Consider the following 9,115-nt stretch of genomic DNA (forward strand, 5'->3'; position numbering starts at 1 on the left):
ACTGGGACAAATTTCAGATTTTTATCAAGAACAACCAAATGCAAATTTCTTTGAACCGGGTAATGATCCATACTTAAATGGTTATTACTCGGGGTGGGGTGATTATCAAAATTTCATGTGGTATGACATGGGAAATTCAACCCAACAATCTCATGGGCAACATATTCAATCAAATTTTCAGCCCAATGATCATTATTTCCAGCCCTCTTCTCCTTTTTCACCGTCTCAATTTGACGAGCTAATGGCTAATAACAATCAAATGTTGGCTGCCCTTAATGACATGTAATCCACAATGGAGTCCCTCAATCAAGTGGTACCATACCATAAGTCCCAAGCTAGTGCGATGATAGATGACTAAATAGCACAAATTCAACAATGGGTTAGTGCTCAAAACTATAAAGAAGAAGAACAATTTCCAATTGAACTTGTGGCCAATCCAAAAGAAAATTCTATGAATGATGAGATTACTCCTAGTAACTTTCATCATGAGAATGATTATTATTTCCAGTCCTCATCTCTTACAACTCCTCCATTGGAAGAGATATTAGCTTCATAAACGCAAATATTGGCTGCCTTTTCTATCATGCAACCTACCATTGAGTTGATCCGTAATGACCCTATCATTTCCTTCCTTTCCTTTTTCCTCAGAATTTTATGGATGAATTTTTTTCGTTGAAATTTCTTTTCTGAGTTCGGTTTCTTATCACTTAGTGTCGTCTCGAGTGCTTGGAAATGGTTTCTGAGACTCTTTCACTTTTCGTCATTTTCCCTATTTTGTCTTTTCCCCGCTTGTCACTCTTTGGCACAACCTCACTTTTTGTGGTTGGAGTTGGTTTTTAACTTCATGTACCTTCATCCTAAGTGGTTTCCACGAAATACATATCTTTACTTTTGTAAGAAAGTACTCTGGTTGCTCCCGGTGTCCATAGGGGCATGGATGCAAAGTTCTTCAGAAGTATTTTTGTTTCTTGGGGTGTTTTTCATAAATATATTTTGGAGATATTTTATTTCAGGGGTTTTTAAGAAAATATATTTGGAAGATATTTTCATTTTGGGTCATTAGTGCAGTTTTCACTTTTTGGAGGGGTCATTGTGCAATTAATGAAAGTTATTGCAAAAATGCCTCATTTTGAGCCTGGATCCCCGTACGGGATTCATTTTCACTTTTTGTCAAGTCGTATACTCTTAGATTGCCTTCTGGTCATTTTTCCCTAGTTTCAGGGTTTTTGGCCCTGGTTGCTACCGAACTTGTTCGGGGTATATCTCTCTACTCAAGACTCAATTTTTAATGTCGTTTCTTCTGTTATTCATATTTTCTCATTTTGGTTCTTTTTTGTTCATGGAGTTTTGTCATTTAAGGGCGTTTGCTCAAATTTCACTTTTTCGGACCCGGCGGGGCCCTTTCGGGGCACTTTTAGGATTTTTCTATAAATAGGGGTTTATAAAATTAAAAAGTGACCTTCTCCTCTCTTCAAGCACAACCAAAAACTGCCATGGCAGCCCAAGGGGGGCTGCCACCCTTCTTCACTCAATTAAATCTCCTTCCCTTTGTTAAAAAGTCATAGGGCCTTTGCGTTTTGTGTTTGTCTTGACGATACGCATCTTTCCCCCTTATTAGAACCAATTTTTGGCCAAATTTTGAGTTCGGGTTTGTGGTCAAGTTAGGATTTTGGTAGGTCCTCTTTGGAGTTTAATGTTCACCATGTTGTCCCCGACAAAACCCCGAATCGTCGGATTCGGAGCGGTTTCATTTTGGTGGCTTTTGAGATTTTCATCTCAAATTGAGGTAGGGGATGTCTTAGGTTTATATTAATGTTGTATTGATTGTTATATAAGCTTTTTATTCAAGTTTTAGAATTTAATTTAATTATTATCTATGTTTAAGATTTCATTCTCATGAAGGCGTGTACCTTAGAATTAAATTGTGGCATGTTAGTAAATTAGGCCTTGGTATGTATATCAACATATATTAAATTGGGAGCATTTGAATAAGAAATGCAAATTTCATTTAATGTTTATTTTTTGTGAAAGATTAATTCACATAGTTGTAACAAGTATGAAATCAACTTGTAATGTGATATTAAAATAGGCCTTGGTATATTCTTCAACCTATGTAAAATTGAGGACATTTGGAGTTATTTGGAAATCTAGAGAAAATTAATTAATGAGTTTAATTAATTTTATTTTAAGTGTTTTAATTGCTTGATTTGATATTTGATGTGATATATGTGAAGACTATGCTATGTCCCTTAACATATATTAATTTGAGATTGTTTGGGATTGATTTGAAATCTAGAGAATTTAATTATTTTAGTAAATTAAATTCTATCTACTTGTTCCATGGATTTAACTATGTCTTTGAAACTGTTTCTATGTTTAAATCAAGGAATTGGACTAAGCATGATATAGGATATCATTGTCTTGCATGACTTGTTTAAATATATCTTGTGTAGGTATATAGCTTGTTAGAATATTATAATTGTTTACCTTGAAAGCTAGTTACTAAATTGTAGCTTATTTAGTACTTGTGGCTTAGGATGGTAATTTGGTTCAATTGTTGTAAAATATTCTTACTTTGGGTATAAATTGCATATTGAGGACATGACATGTCATATGCTATATAGACTTGAATTCTAGGACATAGTTTGTATGGATTCAACCTTACTTGTGCATGGAATATGTTAACTTACATTTGATTTTGTATAAGTTTTGAACTTATTGATTTTGGAAAGCTTGTGAGGACATAATTTATGTGATGGCTAGGGTTTGGCTCTAGTACGTGGACAAGTGTCCTCTAAGTCATAAGTGCGGACTAGGTGGTACCTTGTGGGTCATAATTACCCGAAAATACTTGCTTGGTCTAGCGACCGCATGTCCTAGTCTTTCCACTATTTGATTTCGCATTTAATTTCAAGTTGTTAATCATGGATTACTTGTAACTTGAGAATTGATGCTTACTTTGGGTATTTGAATCCTATTTAGCATACTTGAACTTATATACTTGTTCCGTGAGTTTAAATTTCATTTAGTATACTTGTGCCGTGTATAATTGTCTTATGTGTATTTCGTTTAGCTTAGTATACTTGTGCTTGTATACTTGATATATGAGTACTCTACCTATATCGAATACTTGTGTGTGTATGTTAGATATTGCTTATCTTGTTTAACATGATTTAAGATACTTGAACATGTATGCTTGTGTGTCATATATCATGTTTTAATACGGCTTAGTGTACTTGAGCATGTATACTTGTATGCTGTAGTTCATTTCAATTGCATGATTAGCTTAGGATGATCCCTGAGTCTCATTTTGACATAGACGTTAGGTGGCATGACCCCTTTTAACATGTTTCACCATAAGGTGATCTTATTGTAAAATGCTAGGTCGATGCATGCTCATTTCCTACGAGTAAACTTGTTTACTCACCCCGAAGTTACCGGGTTATTTTCAGGTACAGATACCTTAGTTCGAGGTGCACATCATTCCTTGGATGACTTGTTGCTTTTAAGTTTATATTTCATGCAAATGTTAGCATGAAATGTCATTTTATAGCTTTACATATCAAAACTTGTATCCTTGATTCCAAATATGTAATGTGTGCCCAAGTACACTTTTTGGATGCTTATTTTGTATGTATAACATGAGGCCAAGGGTCATTAATTCTAAAGTTTACAAATATGTTTTTAAAAACTTGAGATTTTAGTACTTGGTACTATTCATCAACTTTTTTAAAAAAAAAATGTGTCGACCGATCCGAAACTTCCAAGGGTTTTGTGGGCGTATTTTAAGATTGCATTTTCAATTTAGGCAATTTAAAAACCTCCAGAAACCCCATTTTCTTTCCTTTGGCAGCAGCTCGGAAAGATTTTAAACTTCTTGACCTGATTTTCTTGGGGGTATTCTAGACATTTTACAGTGCATTTTCTTAGGTTCTGTCCACATTTTCGGGTAGAAAAATTGATTTTGGGGGGGTTTCTTCTTCATGTTTTTCCAGAAAAATTCGTTTGATGGCCCGTTTTTGTTCTCAGTTGCGGACAAATCCTGTAGCATCTTTTTGACCCTCTTAACCTCTTATGATATATGGGCATTTTGGGTATTTCACAGTGAGTTTTTTTTGTTTCCTTACTCGTGATCAGGTAGAAAACTTGATTTCAGGGGGGGTTTCTTCTTTGTGTTTTTCCAGAAAAAGTCGTTTCGGCTCTCAGTTCTGGCTTGAACTTTTCTTCCCCTAGCACGTCATGGTGCTCGTGGGGTGCTCATCTCGCCGTCGTGACGTCGACTTTTGTTTTTGCTCGTTCTCCCTCGTCCGGACTCCAAATCGAGTGAACTTTTTTTTAAACTTGACTAATTTTTTGCTATCTTTCCAACGGTGTGCTCAGTTACACCAAGATCTTCTTGGATAACTACCAGTTACCCTTTTAGCCTTAAGTGCTCGTTTTTCTTCGTCATGCTATTTCTCCTTCGTCCGGACTCCGAATCATGCAATTATTGAGTCTTTCTTGATTAGTTTTTCATTGCCTTTCTAGCGGTGTGCTCGGTGGCACCCAAATCCATAGTTTTAGAAATGACTATATTTCCCTTGGGGCTATTTTTGTCCAATTTTTCTTGCTTTCCACTTCCGCTACTTTCCTTTGAGTTCCGTGACTTCCCATGAAGTCACGGATGTGTTTCAGGAATGATATACATTATAGGGACGTCATTTCCTTGTGAAATGACTATTTTTCCCCTAGGGGCTTATTTGCCATATTTTGAATCTTTTGCTTCCGCATCAGTTTTCATTGAGTTCCACGACCTCATGAAAGGTCACTTTGACTTCTTAGAGTCTTGTTTTCAAGTTTGGCTTCCGCATTCGGATCCGTTATCGGGTCAATCTTTGGTTCATCATAGGACGCACTGGCTTAAAAAACCAGGGCCATCATATGATCCATTCTCATTCTCCAACTCTAGCTAGGATGGAAATCCAAATGGAACAAAAAACTAATGATTTAAATCATTTAGAGAAAGAGGAATTTCCATGTGAGCTTGTAACAGATTCAAACGGGTATTCTATAAATGATGAGATTACTCCTAGTAGCTCTTATCATGAGAATGATCAAGTTGTCAGCACATATGAGAATGAAGAAATGGTGGTTCAAAATGATCAATTTCTTGCCACTTATGAAAATGAAGAATTTGTGGTTTAAATTGAGGAAAAGAATGATAAAGAGATTGTTTCCCTAAATAATCATTTGCTTGATACACCTCCTTCAATGGAGGATCCTCTAAAAGCTTGCGTGTCTCATTTTAATTGTGAGGATTTGATGTTGACAAATCTATTCCGGAGGTAAATTCTTTGCTTGATATTTCTCCACCCATTCATTCTCCTCTTTGGATATTATCAAATGTGTCTCTCTCTTGGGAGCTTGTATCTCCTCCCATTCCCTCACTTGAGTTACCTAAAAATGTTGAGCCCGAACCACCAGATAAGTGTGATGCGGATGTGGAAAGTTTGAAGGATATTTTTCCAGAAATTCCCGCACTAAATATAATCCTTCACAAGTCTTTGCTTGATGTTCCCTCACTTGATCCGCCTTTCCATAATCTAAATCAACTCTATAATCCAAAGTTCCTAAATGAGGAAGAAGAGTGGGTTGAGGTCTTTCCTTTACCTCTTCTCATTTTTAATCTTCAAACTCTACTTCCTCCACTCCTAAAGGAACTTTCTTATTTTGAGAAGCATGACTCTCTAGAGAGACATGGTATAGGGTAAACCTTACTTTGAAATTCATATATCGTCTAGCTATCGATTAAATTTAGCACTTCAAAGAAGTAATTCTTTCTATTCCAAGCTTCCTTATATTTTTGTTACCGTCAACCTAAATTTTTTGAAAATGACTAAGTTGAGACTTCACTTGGAAACATCTAGATTTCCATTTTAGTGGTTATCGTGGGTTTCTAGTCTTATTATAGTTTCGGTAACACCTTCGGGAATTTTCGGGCTCATTTCCAGAAAAATACCTGGGCAAATTTGCGTCCAGATGCACATTCTTGAGTTGACCCGCGTCCGGACGCAACTACTCGCTTCCGAACACCAACATCTAAAGAGACCCGCGTCCGGACGCCAACACCTGGCACTCCCGCGACCGGACGCCACTTATCACATCCGGACGCCATCTTCATACACAGAGAATTATTCCCCAGGTGCAGTTCGGAAGCAATGTTATGAATGGAAAAAATAAAAGATAATAATAATAATAATAAATTTGCAATGTATTATAAGTTTATTTTCTTCTTTAATTTTCTTTTCCTTTACATTTATGCATTCATAAATTCAAAATAAAAAAAAAAAATTAACTAATATATATATATATATATATATATATATATATATATATATATATATAATAATAATAAAAAATAATAAAAATAAAAAATTTCAAAGTAGCTTTCTGTCAAACTCTTGCCCTTTCTTGAATAATTCTATGTTTTGGGTCATGTTTGGCATGACAATTATGGGTGCACTTTTTGATGTGCATAGATTTTGGTTTCTTTCCCCGTTTTAATAAAGCATGATATGTTATTTCAGATTTATATCCTTATCTATGTCTATGCTTTTATGCTTGGTACCTAGTTTATGTGGACAGATTATCAGGTACAAGTTTGGGGGAAGAACTTTGGCATGTTGAATGCGACTGAATGCAATGGGTCACTGTTTTGCACTCGGTAGTTTCTCTCTTTTTACACTTCTATGCATGCTTAGTTTCTATACTTGTTTTTATACATTGAGGACAATGTATCATTTAAGTTTGGGGGTGTTGAGAGTTAACTATTCATTTGCATATTGTTATTGTCAGATGTGTTTCTATTATTTACATTGTTATTTACATTGGAAATTTTTTTTTTTGTATGTTTAGGCAAATGATTTTTGGTGTTATTGGAACTAAGTTTGCGGGAGGGTCTATGTGATTAATACAACTTGTATGCTTATATAGGATATCAAAGAATGATTGAAAGTTGCTAGGATGATTGTTTAAATGAAAAAAGGTCCATTGCATGATTTAAATGTTTTATTTTGGAGTCTTTCATCTCTAAGTGACTTCACAATGCACATTGAGCACATCGAAAATTGCATTCCCATCCTTGTGGTTTTACTTAATTGGCCCCCTAAATTAGAAAGTTGGATGAATGAAATAATCCTTGGCATAAAAAAAAAAATGAATAAAACTGCATTCTTTCAACATGTCAACTGATTAAAAAGGAAGACAAGGAATGAATGTAAGATGTATAATTAGTTTGAGTTCGTAGCCTAACTATTCCGAGTCATTACGCCCTTGGGAGTGTATTTACACTTAACGCCCTAAGACCATCTGGTTTGGGAGTTATTGGCTCAACGATTGTTACATGTGGTGGTTAGAGAGCTTAAGGAACTTAAAAATTACACATGGTCATACATAAAAATAAAATAAAATAAAATACAAAAAGCAATACAAAATGTGTTGAAATAAATTCATGCCTTGGATTATGATTTCAAAAGATAAATTAAGGATGCGGAAGACTTTGTATAAGCCATAAAATGGTTAAAAGTGCATTATAAAGAGAAAATTTAATTCTAATGATGACCACTGAAAAGTGCGTGATGAGCGCTGAAAAGTGCGCATTTAAAGCCCTTAAGCTTAGGCATTTTAGGACCTTTATCTATCTTACTTTTCCGTTTTAGACTAATTTCATATTATTGCCCTTTTTAGGTGCTTATCCCCAAAATAAGCTAATTCAGCGAAATAAGAGCTTAAAAGAAACTAACTCAAGCTGGATGGAAGAAACGAGCAAAGTGGAAGCAGAATGAACAAAGTGTGGAAATCAACATGTTCGATCGATCTCAAGAATACTTCGATCGATCGAAAGTTCATCGATCTAGACTCTCTAAGATGGATCCAAGCCCTTTTGTCCTTATCCAAAGTTCCCACAAATTTCGATCGATCCAACAATTCTCAAATCGATCGAAAAGATTCCATCTTATCCTGTTGTACCACCCTACCTACCACTTTTGTCTCTTTCCCCAAAATATCTCAGATCTGTCTTTATCCAAAAAGGCGCCGCCATAGGAGGATCGATCCAGCCAAAGTTTGATAGATCTCAGCCATGTTTGATTGATCACAGCACAGGTTCAATCGATCGAACCCTCTTAAATGCGAATTAAATTAATTTCCAGCTCATTAAAATTTGTCTCATTGTGCAATCATTGGAGGAGCCCTTATGTACGAGCCTAGACCATTGGGTGTGACATTTGAGCTACATATATAAGGAATATGAGCCACTTTTACATATAGTCTTGGATATACTTTTTAGAGTGGATAGATACAATTCTTAGAGAGGAAGAAAAGAGAAGAGGAGGCTAAAGACACATTCTTGGGAGGTTTTCCATCAACTTCAAGAAGAAGAATATTTCTACCATTGAGATAGCCCTTGAGGTTTGGAGAACACCATTCATGAGTGGCTAGACATCCTCTTGGGGCTAGAGTTTGCTCTAAGCATGCTTTCTATACCTTGATTTATGTATTTTTGAGGGAATTTCTGTTGTAATACATGTTTTGACATATTTATATACATAGATCTTGTTTATTTAGTGATTTGTATGGTTTAATTCTTCCAATTAATCATTTCATTCTATCCATATGTCTATGTATGCTAGAATAGATGTTCATGTATTTATCCCTATCTCTTGTATTGTTGATGCATATCTATGTGTGTTGATGCTATAGATATAGAGATTATCAAGACATAGTGCATAATAGAATGCTCTTGTGGTTTATTTGATGGTTCATACTCATTTCTTGATGGATTGTGCCTCTCCCCTAGTTTAATTAGTTTAATTTCCATGTCATTAGCTTAAATGTAGTGTAGTTACCTTAGTTGTTAAATGGGAGGACAATCCGTGCTTGTTGTTTGATGTTCCATACTTATGAATACAAGTAGTATATTTCTCTAATTATGTGATGTGTTTAGATTGTGAGCTTAAAGAAGGATTAATGACTTAGTTTGATGTATTGTGCTATTTATTGTGTTGTTTAGACAATATATACTTAATTGGTCGTCCATGCTTGTTAAAACAACCACACACACTCACTATTGTTGCAA

Source organism: Cornus florida, unplaced genomic scaffold (assembly GCF_030987335.1).
Source record: "Cornus florida cultivar Cherokee Brave unplaced genomic scaffold, ASM3098733v1 CherokeeBrave_3.0.0_Hap2_Chr11, whole genome shotgun sequence".
Classification (NCBI taxonomy): Eukaryota; Viridiplantae; Streptophyta; class Magnoliopsida; order Cornales; family Cornaceae; genus Cornus; species Cornus florida.